The sequence below is a fragment of the Gouania willdenowi genome, chromosome 20, assembly GCF_900634775.1.
Source record: "Gouania willdenowi chromosome 20, fGouWil2.1, whole genome shotgun sequence".
NCBI lineage: Eukaryota > Metazoa > Chordata > Actinopteri > Blenniiformes > Gobiesocidae > Gouania > Gouania willdenowi.
In genome coordinates, this window is record NC_041063.1 from 20,811,691 (window position 1) to 20,828,046 (window position 16,356).

General features: G+C 37.4%; 1 long non-coding RNA gene across 1 annotated transcript in view; it reads left to right on the plus strand.

Moving 5' to 3' along the window:
- Positions 1 to 16,356, plus strand: part of LOC114454339 (uncharacterized) — a 143,710-nt gene that overhangs the window by 108,616 nt on the left and 18,738 nt on the right. The window contains exon 3 of the long non-coding RNA XR_003672531.1: positions 9,853 to 9,952. This is a non-coding gene — a long non-coding RNA (uncharacterized LOC114454339). The remainder of the gene's footprint in view (positions 1 to 9,852; positions 9,953 to 16,356) is intronic.

Consider the following 16,356-nt stretch of genomic DNA (forward strand, 5'->3'; position numbering starts at 1 on the left):
GTTTTTAAAGTTTAAATGCCTGTTTAAAGGGGACATATGCAAAGAAGCTCCTTTTGTAGTCAATGTCATAGGTTATATATAACACAGACAGGAAAATTATTTGTTTTGTATTTATTTATATTGTTGTTTTTATTTTTTTCTAATTTCAACTCTTTTAATTTTCTTTAATAACAATATAATCATAATATATTAGTATTATTAATACAAACGTTTACCATAATATTATTTCTTATATTTATCATTTTTAATGCCTTGAAGGCAACATAATTTTATGTTTTAATTTGAGTTAAATATGAAGATAAAGGCTGGAAATGAATTGTTCAATTTAAGAAGATGAAATAAAACTACTTGTTCAGTTGCGTTATGTTCTACTTTTGGAGAATGGTGAACATGTATGAGTGAGGGGGGTACTCATGATTTGACAAAAAGGCTCAAGGGGTACACAAGACAAGAAAGGTTGGGAACTACGGGCTTATAAAACAGACTGCAGAATGTTAATTGCACTTTTTATTCAAAAGAAAAAATATGAAAGATCTTCAAAACTTTTTTCATTGTGTTTATTTCCTTTAATAATGACTGTATATTGTTAATATAAGTTTAATTTTTTAACATTTTCACTTGGTGGTGTGCAGCCTTGGGATTTTTTTTTTTTCCAAGATGCACCTTGGCCCAAAAAAAGTTCGAAAAACACTGATTTAGAATGTAAATGTTAAAATGTTAATAAAGTTCTTTGCTGAAGTTTTCCTTGTAAAACTTTTCATGCACATTCATCTGCATTTTAAACCATCGGAGTTATTCATATCTTTAATTTAGAGGATGAGTAAATGCTTCTGTGCAATGACTCACTGTGTGGAAGCGACCACCTGACCTTGGTGGCTTTTTTCATTTCTTTCTGTGTCTGCTCGAGAGTAATTAGCAGAGCTGCTCATTAATTACACCAGTCCATGGCCCCGGCGTCGTTCAGGTGACTGTATCTTTCAGCTCAATCCAATTTGGCCTGCTTGCACAACGTTCATGATTTCCTCAATCAAAAAAACGTCGCCGACAATTTGTCTGGCGTGCTTCGTCCCACGGCCACCTTGGAGCTCCTCGCTGAAATAGGAAATTAGAGTATCCGTCAGTTGTCCCTGAGGGTCCTGCCTTTGGGAGATGTAGGATCCTCCCCCTCTTTTGACAGACCTGGCGCCTGCAACACTTGTCACTGTAATTAGTTTTGTTTTGCCATCATTGGGCTCAGCGTCCTGTTTTTATTGCTGCGTTGTTGCTTGCAGTCAGTGATGTATTAAAGGATGTTGCCTCTTAAAGCCTCGATATAAAAAAGGATAAACTCACCTGAGGATTGATCCACCCTTACTTTACTGCTTATAATAAACAAACGGGGAAAAATGCGCCAAATTAAAAGCCTGGGGACCAAATCCAGTCCTTTAGGGGTGGATTTGGCCATATTTGGCCATATTTTAACCTATTTTCATCACTTTTTCTTGCCATATTTTTGCTCCTTTTAATGCATTTTTGCTACATAACTCACATTTCTGCCACTTCTCCATAAAATTTCTTGTCCACTTGCAAGACATTTTCGGCACTTTTAAACCCTTTCCACCGCTTTTCCCACCTAATATTGCATATGTTGTCCCATTATTGTCACTTTTACCTCTTTTCACCACAATTCATGCTCATTTTTGCCAATTTGATTACATTCATGATGTATCATGCCCATTGTTTACCAGTTTTAAGTAATTGTTCCTTCTTTTTTCTGCCATTTTTAAGCCAATGTTGACACTTTGAACCCTTTTTACCACTTTTTCTGTACAATTTTTGGCCACTCTAATTGGCAACTTTTAACATATTTCTGTGGCGTTTAAAATCCCATTTCACCACCTTTTCCACCATTTTTGGTCCCTTTCAACCCTTTTTATTTCTTGTTAAATCAAAAAAGTACATCTTTAAGAGGACTATATACTTTGGGGCAAATAATAATAAACTTCCTGGTAGACCGTTTTCCCACATGCTTAATTCACGCGATGGCAGTCATTTTTAATCTAAAATCTGTTGAAAGAAGTCTTCATTTTTTAAAATCCTGCAATTTTCCTCAAATTAATCCACCAAATTTTCCTAAATTAATGTTAGTCACAAAATTAAGTTAATTTAAGTATAGATCCTGCAAAGACTGTCAATTATTGCTTGGATATTGTCGGTGTCTTATACTTTACATATCATTTATACATAGAATTGCAAATTAGTGCACAATAATATTGAAATTGCTCTTTTTCTTATCTATAATCTGCTGCCTACTTTAGATGAAGCGGCTTTGTATAAAGCCCCTGAACTAAAATTAAGAACCTTAAACATTGGTAGGAATGTCCTTCAAGTAGAAAAATGTATGCACGAGTTAGTCATAAAATACAAGAACATCATCTGCATACGGGTTTACCTATGAGGTTCCACCGGGACGAAAAATAGCCACAGTATTTATGCTCAGAAATGTTGGGAATATTTTCAAAAATATTAACCTTTGATGGGAATGATTCATTAGAATTAACCGGAAGTAATCTTAAAGAACTGATGCTGAAGTTTTAGATGATGCTAAAACATAATAATTTTGAACATTTCCCGTTAATTCCTGTTGATTTCCATGGAAAGTTCCCAACTTTGAAAATTCCTTTAATTTTGTAAATGGAGTTAAACCGTTGTTTTTTAATTGTATTATTCTTGAATAGATATTATTAATTTGATAACATTATTCAAAGTGACTCCCAATTTTCGGTTAATTCCAATAAATATTTTTTATGAAAAGTTTATAACTTTGAATATTCACAAAATTCCAGAGCTTGCAGAGTTCCATTGAAAATTTACTGTAAATTGTCCACCCTTTTGCATCTCTACTTATGTGGCTGTATTTTCAAAATGTTGATCGTCTGATAATAAAGAATCTAGGCCAGATCTTTAAAATTACAGAAACACTCAGGTATTTCCTACTTTTTAAAAACCTTTTGGACATAGTGTCCAATTGCTCCTTAATATAGTATATACTTACTTCCAAGGCACCTCATCATCAAATAGAACATCATGCACTCCTGTTTAAAAATTAACTGAATCAATGAATGTAAAGTCAGTGTGAGCTGAAGCAACTCATACAATAAATATAAAAATAGAGAAGATTTAGTTTTTTTTACTCTAAAAACTGCATTCCCTGAAGAAAATACAAGAAAGTGGATCTGATTAGGATTTGTCATGAAGCCGTATAAATGTTTTAACTGCACGGAAGTAAAGAGAATGATTTAATTTGAAGTGTAATGTAAATATAAATGAGCAGAGAAAAGAACATTTGACAGTTTGTCTCCTGAGGAAGCAACTTAGGATGACACATTAAAAGGGTAACATACATATTAACGTCCAATAGAGAGAGATAGTAAACAAAGGGCTGAAGAGTGAATAAAACAAAATAGAAAAAAAAGCAGAATTCTGTGAAAAAGAGCAATAATTAGTATCAAAATGGAGAAGAATGAACGCACGTTTCTGCACTGGTTTGCCGCACACAGAAGATACCACTGACATAAAGTATAAACATTTTAACATGTGAATGTTTCATGACTGTGACATAAATACCTGAATACTGGACAGTGCAAGCGAGGTTGCATAGATTACTTTTTTTCTCTTTTTTTTTTTTTTTACCTTGTCTGCACATGCTGTCAAAGGTCAACACTACAATAAGTGCAATCATTATGAGACAGCAATGCATGTTTTGTTATTGCAATAAAATAAATTGATTTATTTTATTGCTTAATTGTGACTATCACCAGCTCTCCCTAAGGAAGGGTAATAAATCTTTTATTATAGGGACGATTTAAAAAGGGAGAGCAGTGTTACACCTAGGTGGGTGGGGGGGGGAGACTCAAGGTAGGAAATAGAAAGGGTGGGGAGAAATAGATTATTTTACAGTGAGGGTGAGATGTAAAGTTGCAGAACATGTTGTGCTTATTATGTTGTGTAATCAACCCAGTATAGTGGCAAGTGTGAAGCTTAGCTGTAATGGTGGTGGCTGTGGACAGGGGGAATGAGTGAGTGGTAATACCTAAAGCAGGTATTTGGGATTAACGTGACTAAAGTTAAGCCCAGCCCAGTATGAGTTCTATCACACATCAAAAGGCGTGCCAGTGCATCGTAGACCAGTATATGTGCAAAAACCACTACCGCAAACCCAGGAACTGCCCCGGGACCGCAGATGCAGCCAGGCCAGCAGAAAGAGCGGGGGCCAGGGAGCCCCGGTCCACCCCCCCACGGCCGAGCGACCCCCAAGAGAGGCAGCCACCGCCCCCCACACACACATCTGAGGAAACCCCAAGGAGCCGAGCACCCAGCGCAAAATTTTGTGGAATAATTTGAGGAAAATGCTCCAGATTTTGGAAACCTTGAGAATTCTTTCAACAATTTGAGATTAAAAATGACTGCTGTCATGTGAAATATGAACTGAATAACTGAACTTTGCAAATATTGTGGATTGAGTATTCTAAAACTAAATTAGTTGGTCATTAACAAAATGTTTCATGTTTTTTCTATTATTTTTACTTTCCGGGCCGAATTTGATGCTCTAAATGGCCGAATTTGGCCCACAGGCCTTGATTTTGAAACATGGTTTAGGCTTTATATATTAGGCCGGATTGTATTCTTCGTCATTGTTTTTTACATTTTTGAGATGGCAAATATTTAATAAATGACTTGGATTAAAAAAAACACACACACAATTAGTTCCACCAATTTTTACTGAAGGGCCATAACATTATGTCCACCTGCCTGATCACGTGTCCGACACTATGGAACATATGAATCACGTTCCAGCAGAACTTTTCACAACCTTCAAACTGCTGAAACTACATTTCTCCAACTCGAGCACAGCAACACTTTAGACCGTCACAGTTTACGTTGCGAGCACATTTCCCCCCAGAGAAGCTGGACGAGGCCAAGGTCGAGTCCATTTCTTCTTCTACTTTAACACAATGAGGCCACTTCTCTGTAAACTATGGGGAGGTCATTGTTAGGGTGAACTGGGAAAAGGCCAAACAAACCTCAGCAAGGAAGTGTCTTTAGACCTTGAAGAGAAGCAGACCTATTCAAGGATAATGTTTTATTCACAATTTGTTTTTGCTCGCGAGGTGAAGATAATGACTTTTGCAACTTGTTAAAAACTCTACAGTTGCAACAGAAATGGACGCCGTGCTGTCGCCGCCACGTGAAATGCACTTTTTAAAGTTTTTTTTAAATTCAAGTGCTCGTTTTCTCTCGCAGCTCTCGGCTGGTGCTCGGCGGTTCTTTGCAGCTTTCCACTCACCTGTGCTTTGAAACCACTTCAGTCTAAAGCTTTGAGATCTACACACACACACACACGCACACACACACACACACAGAGCGAGAGAAAGAGATGCCTCTTCCTCTGACTAAAATAAGGACTGTAATAAACAGGCTGACACGTGACTGCCTCTCTCGCTCTTTAATGGCATTTAGTCCCAAAGCTCGGGCGTCACCAACATGCACACACATGTTGCAGGTTGATTTCTAACTGAGGAGCCCTTTAGTAATCAGATAGTGGTTCAATAAGCGCTGAACTGCTGACTCCCCTGAGGAAGGCTTCTGAAGGGCGATTTACCACCTCACTGCTGATGTGATGACTATCCCCTGTTGGCTTTGTGTGCACGGCAGAGGCGTGAGGGTGTGCACGTCTCTTTGTGTCCATGTAATTCACTCTGTGTGTGTGTGTGTGTGTGTGTGTGTGTGTGTGTGTGTGTGTGTGTGTGTGTGTGTGTGTGTGTGTGTGTGTGTGTGTGTGTGTGTGTGTGTGTGTGTGTGTGTGTGTGTGTGTGTGTGTGTGTGTGTGTGTGTGTGTGTGTGCAACACAGACTGATGGCATCACAATCCCCTTTGGCTCCTCCAGGGAAAGCAACAAGCGACAGATGATGCAGCCTGATTTTTCAAAGAATGACAACACAAACTGAAGCTGAGACACAAGCTCACAGTATTAGCATGTTTGACATCCATAAATAAATTGCCTGTTCACCGAGAACCTAAACTATTTTCTATATGGTGCTTTTTAATAACATTGTGTTTTTGTTGTTTATTTTGTAGTCATTTTGTGTGTTTTTGTAGAGATATTTTGGCATGCTTTTATCATTTTTGTTGTCAAATTGTGTTTTTTTGTTTTTATATTTATTTGTTGTCATTAGGGCCTATGCTAAGAATCTCCTACAACTTGAAAATGTCAACCTGTACGTTTAACGCACACTAAATGTCAATTTTGTGCAATTCAATTGTTGTATATCAGAATATATTGACCTCAATTTTTAGTAATGTGCAAAACATGTAACAATTTAGTAGGATATTAAGGACACAATATTGTTTATTCCATTAATGCCAATGATTGTCAACGGTTTGAAAAGATGTTGGAAAAGCATATACAGTGTCTGAAATAGGCTTAAAAATGACTCAGAATGTTGGAAATGGATTCATCAAAGTTCCCAAGTAACCCCTGCAATGTGTTCAAGTATCCCTAGGGGTACACGTACCCCTGGTTGGGAACCACTGTGCTATACTACGAAGCTGGCTAATGTCTTAAGGCAGGCAGACACTGCGATTTTTTTCAATCGTTGTACTTGTGCAACTGACACTATACGGACAGACAAAACCTGACTGCTTACACTGTATGTCCATACATGACACGTCGAAGAGAAGAAGAACCCGGAAGTAGATCAACACTTGCGAATCTCAGTAAAAAGTGCTTTAAAAAAGAAAATACGCCAATGTGATGGACCAGGAACTGGCTGAGCAGACGTGGGCAGTACGGTCCGTTAGTCATTAATGACCTACAGTGGTCCTACGGTGTTCGCGCATGCGCAGTGTTAGAGTTTGAGGTAAGACGGTCTTGCACACTGCTTCAACAGTGACACCCTCATGAGGAGCGACCAGGATTTCAAACAGGTTTGATTGTTTTTACAACCATACAATTGCTGATCGGGAGCAAGTCGTGCTTCTTGTGACCCCATGTATACTACACCATGTACAGTATACTACACGATGCATGACACACGATTTAGCCGAGACTCGGGTCAATCCCAAAAATAGACGCACGAGTGAAAAATCAAATCAAAATGAGCTAAAAACTGCACAGTGTATGCCTGCCTTTACAGGGCTATATCACCATGGTAACTTAGGCTGAACACCTTACCTGGTCGGCTCCAGGTTTTGTTCTGGCTAGGATCTGAGCGAGTATGAATGCACCGCCTCTTGACAAATCAGTTCTCTTAGAAATCTACCTGTCCAATAAAAGGAGGATCATTGAGGGACAGGAGAGAGAATATTTAGACGTACTGTATATGCAATCCTTTAATTTACCAATGACATCCTATAGGAAACATAGGGTCTGTCAGCTTGTAAAGCCTGCATGTGTCGAACGCTTTCACACCAAAAACTAAAAAAATTAATTCATTAATTAATCAATTAATTCATGTATTCTGTGGTGCTGCAAAGAGCCTCAGTCCAAGTAAGATAATATAAAATATAAATATATTCCACCTTATGATGTAGGCTGAGCGTATGAATGCAGCATTAGAGCCACAGACAAGGTAAAAGAGAAAGTAAAACTGAACAGAGTATCTGTTTATTCTCTGTTTATATTCTCACTAATTTAAGTATTAACACAACAATTCCTGCATTAATTACTTGCTGCTTTTACTGCAGCCAACAGTGTTGTTTTTGGTCTGAATTGTGGATTTTATTCTTCATATTTTTGAATAATTATTCCTCAATAGTGACGTAAGTTGCTGTCCAAAGTTCTCTGTGAATGTGATTGGTCTTACGCTGTAATCTGCATCTCTGTCACAAGAACATGCCCGTATCCAGGCTGAAATCAACACGCTTAACTTATCGAGTTGTAATCGAGATTTGTAGGACAGCTTCTGTCTGACGAACAATGTTTGTTTAGGTGAAGCCCGCTAACGGAGACAAATCCAGGATATAATTATCTAGCTTCGTAGTATAGGCCCTTAGCGTTTTTTGACAATTACTGTTTGTGTTGAAACTTGTATGTCTTCGGTCATTTAGTGTATTTAGGTTTTTGTATGTTTTTAGAATCATTTTGTGTATTTTTGTTGTCAACTTGTGTATGTTCATGTCATTTTGTCAATGTTTTCTATGTATTTGAAGTCATTTTGTATGGTTCTTTGGTGTTTTGGGTGTCGTTACAATCATTTTGTGTATTTATTATTATTATGTACCTTGTGTTTTGGTGTGTTTTTGTTGTCCTTTTGTGTCTTGAAGTCATTGTCTTCAGCCTTTTCTGCGGTCGCACAAATTATGATCCTTAGATTTTCTTAAATAATATTCAAATTACACTAATATTGACCAATAAAATATAAATTGAAATAATGATTAGGCTTTTCCCTGTATCAGATAAACAAAAAATACATATTTTGGTCTTAATGTGGCCCTCAGATCAGACAATCACATTTTTGTGGCCCTGCTGTGATGAAAGTGGGCCATTCCAGGTCTAATATGGATTAATTGTGTTTCTCACAGTATAGGGCTCAGACTAGTGCCTGCAACTAAGCTATAAAACATAAATACATCAAATCCATCCAGTAAGGCTCGTAGTGTTGCTGCTTTAATGAAAAGGAACTATTTAAACACAGAGTTCAGTGTGCGTGGGGCTCCTCTTGTGTACATGTGATCCCTTGTTCTGCTCAGCAGCCTGACGTAAATAAATGTGCCTGTTATTGTGCCATGGTCATGCTTTCCACTGGATTTAGTTCTTCTTAACAATGTGCTGGCTATAGGTGGGCAGCGGTGAAGACGTGGGCCTGTGAAGATTATACACACATGATGTCGGCAGCCCAACGTAAGGCAGGAATTTAAAAAAGTGGCTTAGCAGTGACTCGAATGGGTCTCTGTGTAACACACCGTGTTGAACAATGACGAGAATACAGCCAACATGCATGCAGCATCTGTTCCCAACATGTTGGCGTTAAAAATAGGACAGGGTTGGTGGATTAAAAGAGCCTTTTGTTATCATTTCTTTTGCTGGTTCAGGCTTCTTTATGCCTGCCTGCATTAATTCATTCATTGTGTTGAGTTTTGATACCAAACCTAACCATGTCATTGTGCTGCTAGGTTACGTCATGATACAAACCTTCTATTATAATGGAGAATTGTAGACGTGAACATCCAATGCTTTGATGTGTCACTATCACTGGTCCTATAGTGATGATTTATTGTAGTGTAAACATTAAATAAAAAATGTGATGATGGTGGTCATCATCTAAAAACTTGGAATAAATAATGAAACTAATATCAGAAAATAAACTTAAAAAAAAAACATATGTATTTTTCTTGTGATTACCTTAAAAGTAGAGATGGGGAATGTTATCGGCTTATATTTGCCATAAAATGTAATATCGTATGACATCGCTATTTGTTTTTTTCCACTGGTACGTACTGCTCGTCCTCAAGCTTTGTGTCACAGTGGCAACTAGTGGTGGGAAAGAGTGTTTTTTTTTTTTTTTTATCTGACCTGACCTCGATCACTATGAGTCATTTACTGTCAAAACCGAAAGTACCAGAAATTTCTTCCAAGACGTATCGGGACGAGAATATGATTCTTGTACCTGGTTGGAAACAGATTGAAATGATACTTGGTCACAACAAATTCGGGAATTTGGGCTTCAGTCTAAGTTGTGATGTTTCTGCCTAACAAAGATCAGCGATTGTGTGTTTGACTGTTTGTCCAATGTAAAAAATAATATAGAGATAATTTTTTTATATCATCCCAAAAGAAAAATATATGACAAAAACGCTGGCTTTCCTTCATAGGACAGCTGAAAATGCTGGAGTCTGGATGGGATGGAAATGGGTAAAAAGTGGTCTCCAAAAACATCCCCTTCCTACGTGTGCTCTCTACATTTCATAACCGGTAAGTGAACAGTTATTATCTGAAAAGTGGATTGAGGTGGCTTTAGTTTTCATTCAAGGCAAAATGTTGTATTTATATCCGTTGTAGCTCCGTTATAAAGTACACTGTGATTAATGACGTATGAAGATTTTACAGCAGGATCTTTACCGTGCGGGTTACTCACGGGGTTCATTTATTAAATCACGGTTCACTTTTCACGCCCTCTGTGTTCCATGGATTTTTTTTACAGTGCAATTTTGGATGCATTTTTTACAGTGTATGAACATGCATTGTGTTCTGCGTCCTGATTGGCTAATGTTGCGTTTACCCACCAGCGCCACATCCAATGAGTTCCACTGCCTGCTGAAGTGAGGAGCTGTGCTCATTTTTCTCTTCTCATAAACATAAACCACCAGTGAAAAAAGCTGGTGTGATTAACGGCTAATGCTATCCTCACACCAAATCCTTCCTAGTCCAGTCCCGGTTATAAACGCCTCCTCATACAGCTCCAGGTGGTCACACACAGCTTCTACTCCATGGTTGAATGGGTGAACACACCAGTGTCTGCGTTGATGTGATATCATCGTCAACATAGACTCTGATTGTGTTCAGCATCAATGTCTGATCACTAGCAGCGTGACTCTCAAGTGCTGTATGTTTGAAAACAGGTTTATGTTTTAAAATCTACGAAGGTTTGAACTTTGAGAGTGTTTAAACAAAAGAGAAATGTTAATTTTTGTCTGAAAAAAGTGTATAAAGTGTGTGGTGAGGGGTTTTACAGCCTTAAAACATGTATAATAATTGTAAAAAATAAAGCTAACTACTTCGTAGATTTCGCCTATTGCGGGTTAATTTTAGAACGTAACCCCCGCAATAAACGAGTGACTACTGTATTTTATAACATCTTATAACTGACGCTACCATTGTGGAAATTAGGTCCCTCAGTTGCTTTATAAAATTTGACAATCCACACAAAAGTAAATGTGTTGTGAGCATTACATATGTTTATATCAGAGATGTGCAATTTTGTTTCAATAGTACTTTATAGTGAATACATTGCATAATCCTGCGTTAATACCACTTAAAAAATAAAAGCGCAAGATGTGTTATTTTTCGGCATAAGCAAACGTCTGTGGTTCACTAACAACAGATTTTTGACCCACATGTTGAGAAACCATGCGAGCCATTCCCAGCTGCACCCAGCACATGTTAACCTGCCTGTGATGGCTCTATTTGATGTGATGGAGTGTGACGTGGCCGTGTGATGTGCATAAAAGAGCCATGGAGTCAAATAGGCTTCTGTCATGTTGTCATGCCACTGCAAGTCATCCGCTTTCAGATATTGATCCACTCGGAGACGACGAGTGACAAAACCCTCACCGTGATCAAAACTGGCTTAACACACCAGCTAACCTCCAACCTACTGCGTAGGAGCAGCTCTGACTGCTCAGTTAAAGCAGGAACTACTTTAATGTGCACCTGCATAAAGGTTTATGGTCTTCTGTTTCTTTTCTATGGTTACGTTCAGGAAGCATAACAGCCACAAAAATGTGTTTCTCTAATCTGAAGGTCATGATATCAACATCCATGTGACCAATCTGTGCATTAACACAATGAAGAACAAAGAAGTTTGTGCGTATTTGTTTTCATTTGTTTTTAATATATTCTGTGTATTTTCTTATCATTCTTTGTATTTTTGTGGTTGTTTTATGACTTTTTCCATACGAATAGACACTTTCTAATTTAAAAGACCGTAACTCTACTAATATTTGCTCTATCTAAGAAATTCCACCAGTTTCTGAAAGCTAATGATGAGTTGCTCTTTTCAGCCAACATGGTTACTCACCCCTGACGGAATCATTAAAGATGCCGCTTTGTTTTGACAAAATTGTCAGACACGAGGAATAGAAAAAGTGGACCAAAGTCCAAGAGACCATATAATAGTTATTATTTGAAGTGTATATTTAATGTTTAGGACAAGATGTTTCCCATTGTTTCAATGATTGAAATATATCATATAAACCTTCTTAAAATCTATCAAAGACAGATTGTTAACATGCATAATAAAGGTGATTGACTTGAGTCATTGTTATAAAGACAGAAATATTTTTTTAAACCTTGTTGACAATCACAACTTATTTATTTATTACGTTGTATTTTGCCGTTACAAGGTAGATTTAAGAAAACGTCATGTACTTTGAGTATGCTGAGGTCGACCGAAGTGTCCTCTTTTTTGGAAATGAAAGTATGGTCACACCCTAGTGAACATTCAACATTGCTGTGCGTTTTCTAAACATTGGTGATGGAAATCAGCCTCCAAGGAATTCATTCCATGAGCATGTTGAGTGTCCTCCCATTAATCATGGCTGCAGCGCTGCTGAGAGGCATTGAGTGCTCTGAGATGCTGGCGTCATCAATCCCCCTGTGCCCTGTCTGACATGACACCACGGCTCTGATTGGTCGCTCCATGCATGTTGTGCAAATTGTAGCACGGAGCAAATCGGCCTGCCCTCCGCCATAAAAGTGATGATACTGTTGGACCCTGAGGGCCGTGTGATCACGTGATCCAGATCATTGAGGTTTGACAGCTCCCACAGAGCCATGTGTGCAGTGTTTGGACTGTGCTGCAGGGGTATCTCATCACGGAGAGCAGGACACTGCCAAGACCTTTGTGTTCTGAATGGACTGGGAGCCCAATGAAAGCCTCTTGTTCACTGAGACCTTTAACAGATGCCATTGTTTCTTCTCAAGCTGTTATTTGCTGTTCCATTGGACGTCGTCTTCAGTCAATGTGTATCCTCTCAGGCCTGTCAGTGATACAGCAGTGCATGACTGGAATATGTTTGTTTTATTGGTGATTTGGTCCCCATACAGTATGTAATTATACACTTTTTAATGATACCACATGACAATAGTTTGTTTTTCCCTCAAGCTACAGCTCTAGAACCCCAGGAGTTTGAGAACCTCTATTACTGTATCTGTAAGCTTTCCAAGTAGGAATGAGTGGCTGCAGATGCAATAAAAAGCGTGTAGTGGTCGACATGTTTGACCAACTGTGATGTAGGGATTACTCAAAGTGTTCCATTCATGTAAATCACACTGGTTTGATGAGGTTAAAGTCATCCGACGGTTCTATTGCTTCCATCCACCTTCTGTCATTTAACCATGATTGAGTCACGAGGAGATTATGTGGTCATTTGATCTGTGAAACTCACGTATATTAGGGGTGTGACGATACACTCGAGGACGAGACGACACATGATATTGGGTTTATGAGAAAGAGATGAGATTTTAAGAAAACTACAATGACGAAATACATGACTGGACCAACAGACTTTTATTTAACTTAGTTGCACATGCATTTTGAAATGTCTCATTATAACGCTTTACATGCATGATGCAAGCATGAGCTTTTAACACAATTATTCTTCCACAAATTGAAACTAAAATCTCTAAAAGATAAAATGAAATAAATAAAATGATATATTTCTTTCTTTTTTTCAAGTGCAAACAATATTATGTGCAAAGCCAAGTCAAAGTTCTACTCGGTCAATACAGAATACAAATAGTGCCAACAGAGCCTGACCAAGCATGTCATTAATATAACATATGCTGAAACTACACAGCCATGTTCCTATTAATAAACTTCTTCCACAAATTTAAACTAAAACGTACTCCTTCTCTTCTTCTTTTCCTTCTCCTGCTTTAGGTTCTGGCAGGTTAGACATAGCAAAGGCACATTACTGCCCCCACAGGTCACACATAAAGGTTTGGATAGCTCACAAAAAAAACAAAGATTTTGTGAGACAGATTTTTAATGCGACGAGAAATCTCGTGAGATCTCGTCACACCCCTAGCGTATACACATTTCATTCTGACATTTTCGGAGATTCCATATTCTTTGCCATTTACTACAAGAGCCCTATTTACAAAAGTGCGAAAAAATGAATGAAAGACAAGAAGACAAAAGGGGATGTTTGATTTTTAGCTTGAAGCCGGTCCCAGGACAATTTTACGTTCCGCTCGATGAGTATGAGTAGTGTGCATACTTTAAAAATGTCCTGATAATAGTATACATCTGGGTATTTCTGGCATACTCAATCTTTCCATACTACCTAATGTGAACACACCAGATACTAATTTTGACGTGAAACTTAGTATGAGTAATACGTTAGCATGTGATTTCAAACACAGTCCATTTCTTTTAATCAGATAAAGACAGTGTAGGCCTCAAAGATGATAAATGAAAGATATATCTTCACAAGAAATGGGAGAAATTACTCGCAAACAAATATCAAAGGTTGAAATTTCAGCTCGTGAGATTGTTTTTGATGCCATCGCTAACATTGGGTGTGTTAAAAATGGTCATTCGAGATGTGGAGTCACATAGACAAAGCATAAATGTTTCTTTAAGAAATGTTTTTACTTCATTCTTACTGTGATTTCTTGAGTTACTTCACCAGACAAGGAAGAAAGTGATTCATTTGACTCCTTCTTGTTTTGTTTTGTTTATGCTGTGATTCAAAGTCACTTTCAGGTGTTTTCATGCAAAGGCAAAATATCAACATCCACCATCATTTTAACACAACTTCTAATCAGTGAAAAAAGCTGAAATGTCACTTTTCCCATGTCCCATTTTTAAAATCCGTCTCCCGTAATGTTTTCTTAGGTCTTCTTAGGAATAATGCTGTAAAAAGAAAGTGGATGACACGCCACTAAGCGCTAAAACTGCAGATTAAAACAGCATGAAATAAAAACAACATAAAATGAAGGAAATAGTGAAGTTATCAGAACATGTTGAGAATATGACGTGCGAAAGCTGGTTAAAATCTCCAAATATATAGGTGTATTATCTGAGTTTGAGGATAAAATTACATTTTTCCCACAAATGAGTAACAAATTATGTTATTCAGCTTTATGTTGTCATTTCTTCATTTTGAGCAAAACAATAATGTGTACGTGTTTTCTACTCAGTGTTTGTGGTATAAATCCAACAGAGTTGCATGATATGCAGAGCAGTTGTGTTCTGTACACTTCAAATTAGCGAGGCAGCTCCTATCTATCACCGATTACCATAAATTCTGAATACATTGCGTGAATCTAAATCTGCTCATGTACATCGTTGACAGGCAGCGCACACTACACGGATTAGCAGAGGATTAGACAATGATCGAGACGGTAATTGTTGGCATGAAATTTCACAAGTAAACAGTTTAACACATGACACTAATTTTGATTTGAGCAAAAAACGAGGTTTAAATCAAACTGATCCCAAACTGAAGAGCAAGATGCTGCAGGAATTACAGCGAGTCACACAAATATCCTGATTACATGGTCGGCCTTTAAAAAACTAAAAAAAAACTGTAATTAAACGTACTGGTCTGTTCCATACATTCAGTGTTAGCCTGAATGTTTTTTTGTTTTTTTTCCAGTGTGGTCTTTTGTTGCTATTGCTTTTCAACAACTCGAAAAAGACCAGTAGGTTTTCTCCCTATACTTCCAATGATATAAGTCTGAAGTGGGTATTTTACTGTCATACTCAGTGGTGAGTATGGGCTTGTTCTTTCACACTGATTAAACCCAAGGCTGGATTATTCACTGGGCTTTTACACTGCTGCAAACCTCAGGGATACAGTCTAGCATACAGGCACAGCCTTTACAGCAGCGCTGGAATATTATCCTGTTGTTTACCGCTGCAGTGACCATTGAAACGGAACAATAGTGGGGAAATCTCATGTTTTCATGGTAGCTTTAGGAAAACCTCAGCCCAGACAACCAGTAAAAAAAAAATCCTTATGAACAGAATTACAGGAGAAGAAAAATACACATAATGACTCCAAACACACACAACATGATTCCAAAATACAGAAAAATAACAAAAAATTCTACCAAATGAAAACAGGAAAACACAAAATGACAACAAAAATAAACAAAATGTCTCGTAAAACACAAAACAACAAAAAAAAATACAAAATGACAGGAAAAATGCACAAAAATGATTCCAAACACAAAAAATGAAAACAAAAATATATGAAATGATAAAAAAAAATACAAAAAACTTGTTTGGAAAAAACAAAATGACAACAAAAATACACAAAAGAACAACTTAAATACACTAAAGAGCAAAAATACACAAAATAACGACCAGAAAAACAAAAATAATCAGAAAGAAATTACAAAACGACAACAGAAATTCACAAAAATGACTCCAAACACAAAAAATGACAACAAATATACACACTAAATGACAACAAAAGTACACAAAATGACTCGTAACTCACAAACCCACAAAAATACACAAAACAACAACAAAAATACATAAGATGACTCCAAAGACACACACAAGGGGCAACAAAAATATACAAAATGACAAAAAAATACATAAAACAACAATTGAGATGAACACAAAACTATTTGTTCTTTGT